Source organism: Lathyrus oleraceus, chromosome 5, assembly GCF_024323335.1.
Source record: "Lathyrus oleraceus cultivar Zhongwan6 chromosome 5, CAAS_Psat_ZW6_1.0, whole genome shotgun sequence".
Taxonomy (NCBI): Eukaryota; Viridiplantae; Streptophyta; class Magnoliopsida; order Fabales; family Fabaceae; genus Lathyrus; species Lathyrus oleraceus.
The window spans coordinates 229,442,281-229,451,205 of NC_066583.1; positions in this window are offsets into that span (position 1 = coordinate 229,442,281).

The following is an 8,925-nucleotide window of genomic DNA, read 5'->3' on the forward strand; positions in this document are numbered from 1 at the left end:
AGCAAATTCCTCCTTTATATCTCTTTCACTAGGGGTCTAGACCTCTTCGGGCAGCCTAGACAAGTGGCCAACGACCAAGTTTTCTACCCCCTTCTTGTCTCTAATCTCTAGGTCAAATTCTTGTAACAAAAGTATTCATTTTATCAATCTTGGTTTTGCGTATTTCTTCTCAATAAGGTACTTGATTGCTGCATGATTTGTGTAAAATATCACCTTGGTGCCCACCAAGTATGATATAAACTTATCAAACGCAAACACCACTGCCAACAGTTCCTTTTCTATGGTTGTATAGTTGACTTGAGCCTCAATGAGTGTCCTACTTGCATAATAAATTGTATGGAAGACTTTGTTGGGCCTTTACCCTATGGAAACTCCAATGGCGAAATCACTATCATCACACATGAGTTCAAAAGGTTTAGACCAATCATAAAGTTTCACCATGGAATTTGAAATCAAAGCTTCCTTCAATAATCTAAACGCTTTGTCACATTCCTTGCTGAAGGCGCATGGCATGCTGCAACAGCTGGCATAATGGCTTAGTAATCCTTGAAAAATCCTTAATGAATCTACAATAAAACCCAACATGGACCATAAAACTTATAACTCCCTTGATGTTGGTAGGAGAAGGTAAACTTTCAATAACCTCAATCTTGGCTTGATCAATCTCTAACCCTTCCTTATAAATTGTGTGCCCCAAGACTACTCCTTCCTTAACCATGAAGTGACACTTCTCCCAATTCAGTACCAAGTTGCTTTCCTTGCACCTTTTCAACATCAATTCCAAGTTTTCTAATCACTTCTTAAATGATTCTCCAAAGACAGAAAAATCATCCATGAAGACTTCCATGGAATTCTCAATTAAATATGAAAGAATAGCCATCATACACCTTTGAAATGTGGTTGGTGTGTTACATAATCCAAATGGCATTCTTGTAAAATAAAAAGTACCAAAGGGACATGCGAAGGTTGCCTTTTCTTGGTCTTTAGGAGCGATGGTAATTTGATTATCGCCTGAGTAGCCATCCAAAAAGAAATAAAACTCCTTATTCGCCAATCTATCTAGCATCTGATTAATGAATGGAATAAGAAAATGATATTTGTGTGTAGCTTTGTTCAGTTCTTCCTTGGACCAGTCCTCTTCAGGTTTCCGTTCAGTAGTTGCCTTTCCATCCTTGTCATTCACAACAGGATGCTCCCATCCTCTAATGACAACTTTCCATGTCTTGTTGTCCATAGATTTTAAGAAAACCACCATCATTTCCTTCTAGTAGTCATAGTTGGATCCATCTAAGATGGGGGATCTGTTGATAAATCCTCTTTCCTTGTCCATGGTGCCAGAAAGTATCTTCCCTGAATCTCACCCAGAGACAGAGCATGATGCCTACTCTGATACCAATTGAAATTCTGGCAAGCAGATCCCTGATGTCGAACATGATGTCACGGCCTCAGGGTATTCACGTTATCACACAACAAATAATAGTAGGGTAAATAAAACAGTAAATAACACAAACAATTATTAACTCAGTTCGGTGCAACATCTCCTACATCTGGGGGCTACCAAGCTAAGAAGGAAATCCATTATCACAGAATTAGTTTGAAGTCCTGAAAACCCTTAGTGTTTACAGACTTCTTTCCTAATCTCTGCTTAAAAGCTTCTTAATTCCCTCAATCACACGATGACACACACCGGAAAAACACAATCCACTCTTGCTTAAAAGCTTCTGAGGGATAGTAAATTACAACTCAATACACCCAGTCCAATTCAAGTATCAATGTAATACTCGAATGGCTCACATAAAACACACATGAAACCCTAATGATAACACAATACTACACTGCTTTGATGCATTCCTAGGTTAAGAACTCCTCTCTATATAGAAGTGATACGCATAGGCCTCAGTCTTTAATATGAAGCATACCCAAGATCTCCTCCCAATCTTCTGAAGATATGACTCTCATTAAATCAAATGTTTCCTAATATGTCCTAACATTGTTCCTTCGTGTATAAGTCAAGATACAATATTCTTCAATCACAGGGGAAAACGTGCAATACAATGAAATAACTAAATCTTAAGAGAATCTATAGGAAACACAATTAAGGAGACTAAATCTCACAACTAACACAAGTTGGATTATGCCGAATGTTGAAGCAACATGTCAGGACATCTTGTTTAACATCTTGCAAATACGTGTTTTTCCAAAAAGCAGCCAATCACCAAAAGACAAACCTAACAAACACCATGACCAACTGATCTAAGTAAGGGTAAAAAATCCTATGCATATACTCCATGAATAATCATGTTGCATTAGACACGCCGAAAGGCATAATTGAATATTCATAATGTCCATAACGGGTTCTAAATGCAGTCTTAGGTATATCCTCCGTCTTCACCTTAATATGATGATAACCTAACCTCAGATCAATCTTACTGAATACACGAGCTTCTACTAACTCATCCATGAGATCACCAATAAGTGGGAGAGGATATCAGTTCTTAATAGTAACCTTATTCAACTGTCGATAATCCACACACAATCTCATGCTTCCATCTTTCTTCTTAACCAATAACATTGGTGCTCTCCAAGGCTATACATTATGTCTAATAAACTTCTTCTCTAACATATCTTCTAGCTTCTTCTTCAACTCGCTCAACTCTAATGCAAACATTCTATACAGTGACATAGATATAGGTCTAGTACCAAGTACTAAATCTAATGCAAACTCGACTTTGCGATCAAGAGGCAAATCACCAATATCATTAGGGAAAACATTTGGTAACTCACAAACAATAGGAAGATTAACAAGGTCAACTTCACTCTCTACTTTTAGGGAAGCAGACATCATGAGCACTTGAGCATCCTGCCTCAAGGACATCTCTGCTTGGTTGGCGGATATAAATCTCAAATCTTTACTCTCCCTTGACTCAGGAAACTACATGGTCTCGTCTCTGCCTATCATTTCTTTCTGCACAACCAACGATAAAAACCAATTGTAACAGTAAATCAAATGGTGATTACGAGGAACAAACAACACTGACAGGGTTAACACCCATATCGTGCGCGAGGGTACTATAAGTTCTTAACACCTAAGGCCGAATAAACCGACCTGTTCTGATACACACTATGTAACACCATAAACCCCAAGTATAATATGAGGATAAAAACAAGGGTGTCACATTGAAAAAAACCTTTCAATTCATATTTTAAATGCGGAATTTAAGTCAAACCATAGCATCATAAAACATAGAAAAGTCCCCAACCTAATATTACAATATCATAGCGACACCAGATACAAAACTAGACGGTCAATAAAAGATCCGGAAAAACACAAGTAAAACAAAACTATGGAAGAGGCCAACTACGACATCTCGGTAACTAAAGTTATCACTCCTCAGTCTCAACTTGGAGATTACCTCTATAAAGTACAAAAGTAGAGAGACAGGAAAGGGTACATTTCATAATTTAAATGGTGCATAAACGAAAAGGATATCACACATCAAACATATCCAGTTAACATAGAAGTACAATATACAAAGTCATTATGCAATGTGTATTTCCACTACTCCCATGCGTATGGTACCATCCTACAATAATGGACCGAAGTCCTACGACACTATATATCAGAATTATTTTACTGAGTGATCTTCAACACTGGACCGAAGTCCTAAGTTAATCTCTAATATACATGATGCATGATCAAACAAATGAAAACGATCTCCATTCGAACCTCCTACCCCAATTATCAAGTACCAATCACAACATTGGAAAAAATTCCTACAACACTGGACTAAAATCCTGGAAATCGGGGTTATTTTACTGAGTGATCCTCAATACTGTCGGTTAAGGCTAACATTGGCCCTTTTAAACCTAAAATATATCAACACCGGTTCTCCTAAACCTAAGCATATCAACATTGATTCTCCCAAACCTAAACATATCAATAATGGTTCTCCCGAACCTAATCATAAAACACATCCACGTCGGACTTGCATCCTAACCTTAACAACTTAACTCATATACATATTATCAAGACATTGGACTAAATTCCTAAACATATCCAAATCATATATCACACAAATATATCATCAAAACAATGGTCCAATGTCCTAAAATATCCTCATCACATTTCTCTTAAACGTATCATCAAACATTGTACTCGTGTTCTAAAACATTAACAACTTAATTCATATAGCATTTTATCAAGACAACCCCAAAATCACGTTTCATACTAGTCATACCAAATATAATTATTTAAAATATCAAATGGAGTCAGAATCAAGTAAATGAATATGTTTCGGAAAGTTTAGGGAGTCTATTTTAAGACTATGATTTTTATTTTAGGATTTAAGATCCCAATCGAAACAGTTTAATCAAACAATATGAATTGGTAGAGGCACTAAGCAGAATGTTTTGTAGAACTTAAAACTAGTATTTATCCTATTGAAATTAGTGGAATGATATGCTTATTAAGTATAATATGTAGCAAATTTTACTTATTTTCTTATGATATAAATTTTACTCTTAAAGTACTTTTGTAGAGTGAGTTGTGTCCAAATTACTAACAACATGTTAAATAGTTATGCTGCAGAGTTTTCAAAACATTAACTAAACTTGCAATTCAGTTTTCTAGTATTTGCCACAACGGAATTGATTCATATCGAAGTCTATTTTGTGCTAAATCTCGTCTAGTTTCTAACTGACTTAGTTTCATTCTTAAAGGATCTAAGTAATTAAAGTTATAGGCAAATGGCTAATAAGGTATACTAATTGCAAGTTGTAGAAACTAATCGACATATGATAACATTATTACTTAAACATCTATTATCACAGCTAATCATCATATACCACTAGTTCGACATCTAATTTCTCAAATTAAGTACACTTATGTTCAATTTCAACACTAAACTTATGCCATGTGCACAATCACTACTTTCCACAATATTATTCATATAAACATCGTAAGAATATACCATACTCACAACATCATTCACACATATAAACGTCATGATGAATTACCATAATCACGACATCGTCTAAACATTTAAACCTCATGAATTCATTACCCTAAGAAAGACCTATATCTTAGCTTTCCAATGTAACTGGCGCATCTCAACGGACTTACAAAAATCAATTTATGCGTGAAATAAGGTGACCAATACTCTCTTGTGTTTTCTGCGATTTACTCAACTTATTTCAACTTATTTCAACTTATTGAGACTTATTATGAAGAAAAAATCTTCTTGACCTTGGTTAAAGTTTTGATGAAGACAAACTTATTAACAAAATAAGACAAAAGTTTTGAAATAAGAAAAAGATTGAAGGCTGGCACAATCAAGCTCAAGTGATTATAAGCTTTAGAAATCAAAGGAAAGAATCAAGACAGTTAAAGTATGAATTACAATTCATATTATTTATCTTAATTGCTCATAAATTATCATGTTATTCATCTCAAACTTTCTTACATCATGTTGCATTAAGCTTTTTGATTCATGCCATGAAAACCAAGTTTTTAGCACTTTCAGCACATGTGTAATCAGTTACACAAAACCTGTAACCGATTTCAGGTTCGAAAATTTTGTTTTATTTTTTGACAGTTGCAGTTGTAATCGGTTAACATGACCTGTTACAGGTACAAAAACTTGTTTTTTCTATAATGTTACAAGGTGTAACCAGTTACAGCATTTTGGTAACCGGTTACCACTGAAGCAAAATGATTTTATCTGAACCAACATGAGTCTAAAAGGTTACAAGCCTTCATGAAATTGTTTTCAAACACATGCATCAATTCATAGAGGTATTTTATGATGTATATAAAAATTCATACATCAGAAATCAAAATTACCTCTTGCATACATCATTTTTACATAAATCAATAAACTCTTTTAAAATGTAGTTTTCAAATCAATTCAAACAAAGTTGTTAAGTGTTCATATATTTTCAAATGAAACTTTGTGCATAAACTTTCACGTCATTTAAACAAGTTTCATTCATATCATTTTTAGCACTTAAGTGTATATGTTTGTATTGTGATCAAAGAGAAAGAGAAGAGGCAAAACTTTCATATGTCTTGTAATGCAAGTAAGTCAAAAGAGATAACAACTCAATAGTGAAATGTGTATTTTTGTGATCATTAAATTGTTGATGATTGTTGTAAAAAGATCATTTAATTTGATTTGATTCAAAGTCCACCATAGTTATTATTGGTGTTGTTGAAAATCAAGAAAGTGGTGTACTTCCTAGTTGTTGTTAGAAGATTGTAAGAGAAGTCTTGGTGTGAGACTTGCACAAAGATCTAACAATAGTGAAAATCTCCCACATTGTGTCAGGGGACTAGATGTACCATTGATTGATAAGGGGGACTAGTATACATCTTTGTGTCACTTACTTTTTCTGCATAACTTTATTCTAATCAAGTTGCAACACTTAACTTATTTTCGGAAAAGTAAAAAGAAAAGAAACTTTCATAAAAACCAGAAAAATCAAACAAGTCTAATTCACCCTTCCCCTAGATTGTGCACTATAACACTTACACTTATTTTGACTTACTTCGACTTATTTCAATTTATTTCTACTTATTCTGACTTAGTCGACTTATTTCGACTTATTTCGTAACGTAACAATTCAGAATCTCAAAAATCCCCACATACGAATTACATAACATTCATCATATACTCATATCGACATCAATAATCAAACTTTAACATGCATTTAACAGAATTTCAAGAGCAACATGATAGAGAGATTTTTCATCAAAATAATTATAAAGGTTTTTCACAAATCGTACGTGATTCAATAACAACAATTCATAAAAGAAAAAGGGATTAAGGGAATCACTATTATCCCTTAAGCTTAACACCATTTTAAAACAACCCCCCTACATGATTAATTGAAACTTTCAAGTTCTTGGTGATGGAAGTTGTTAAGGATTCCTCTCCTAGAATTTCTCCAACTTTCTCCTTGTTTGCTCTAATGACACATTCTAACCTTCCTTCACCCTTTTAGAAATTCGATTTTTATTTTATTTTCTTTATTCACACCAAATCCCTTATTTTACTAATTTTTATTATTTAACCTCTTATTTTTAAATAATTACCACTTTTTGCAATTTCTATTATTCTTCTATTTTATTTTAATAAACTCTATTTTATTTTATTAAACTTTCAATAATAACACAAATTAAAATCACCAGACACACCACAAAAAATTAATTAAAATTATAATAAAATTAATAATTCTAATAATTTTTTTTGGGTGTTGTAGTGACCGCAAGAATCATAGACAGATCAACCTTTGGGATTCCTTATCGTGATCTCGGAATCCTAATTTTAATCGTTATTTTCTTTGTCAAATGTCTGCGTCAATTACGAGTATAAAACAATTTGATGAAGGATAGATGCTAGATGATGTGATATACATAATTTGTCAATCGGTGATACTTAGTGAACGATTGATTCAAATGATGGATTGAAGATTTTACACATAACTATCGAAGTAATCGATATTTTCATAGCCAAATGTCTGCATCAGTTACGAGTATAAAATAAGTCGATGAAGGATATATGCTAGATAATGTGATGTCATGGAATTCTTCAATCGGTGATACCTAGTGAACGATTGATTTAAGGGATGTATTGAAGATTTTAGATATAACTATCGGAGTTATCATATTCGTTTATCCTGTTGCGGTTACAAATTTGATTTTAGATCAAGATGAACCTAAAAAGGAAAACTAGCGGGAATCATATGTCAATTCTCACATACTGCATCATTGTTTCGTTCGGGAAACAAAAATGTATGCAGTTAAAGAATTGATGATCTTGAACATTGACTATGATCTTCTTTATGGTGACACGGGGTGAACATTTATGGTTAACACTTCAATGTTAAAATCAGTTAATGATTCAAGATGAATATAGTGGAAAATAGAGATCATAAATTATACTTTTCTTTTAGTGTGTGAATTAATTTTATACATTGAATAAAATAAAATGAATTTGAAATAGATTGAATCTTAGTCATTTAGACCTTTGACCGATTTAAAAGCGAACTTATATTTCAAATCGCGTTGTCTGTGATTTTATCCCAAATCCCAAATAATTTTTTAAGTAGACTGACTTACAAAATATTTTCGAATATCCTAAACCGATGAGCCTAGTTTGTAAAAGATACACTACAAGAACAATGAGCCTAATTTGTACGGTAAAAGATACACCAGATAAATTTTCAAATAGAAAGGTGAGTCACTAATAAACACACTGAAATACTAAAATTTTCTTTAGCCTAAATTTTTCTAGACATACACATTTACACTACCACACTTCATATTCACAAGAACAGTTTTTTCTGACGTGGAATATCAACATATGCTCTAATAAGAAAGCATACTAATTATTTCCCCATTTTAATACCTTACTAGTTTGCTAAGGAACAACCAATGGCTTTGATGTGTTCCATTAAAGCTATGTGACTTGCTTGTAGCTTCTAAGTGTGAAAACTTTGGGGCATTGAAAAGAATACAATTACATCTTGTCGTCTGCAATGATTTAGTAGCCAATTTTCACAAAGAAGATGAACATAACAATCAAAATCTATAAGATATTTCTAGAGCTAATACACGTTTCCATTAATAAGTAATAGCACCCATATATGAAGCTTTGGTTGCTGTCCTTTATGAGCGAATGTACAATATACGTTCTCCTTTTTAACAGAACAAATTAAATGCAACTTATATTTGTTTTTACCGGAATAAGAATAGGTAAAAAGAATTCTTTAAAAAGATGCATTTTTGGAACAAAATGATTAAATAGAGTAAATGTTGATTTTTTTTTCTTTGAGCAAAAGAAAGTTTGCATATGGTATTTACATGCAGAACTTAAATTGCAAATTGCACAATAACATGGTGACAAAACTAAAAATAGAAGTAGC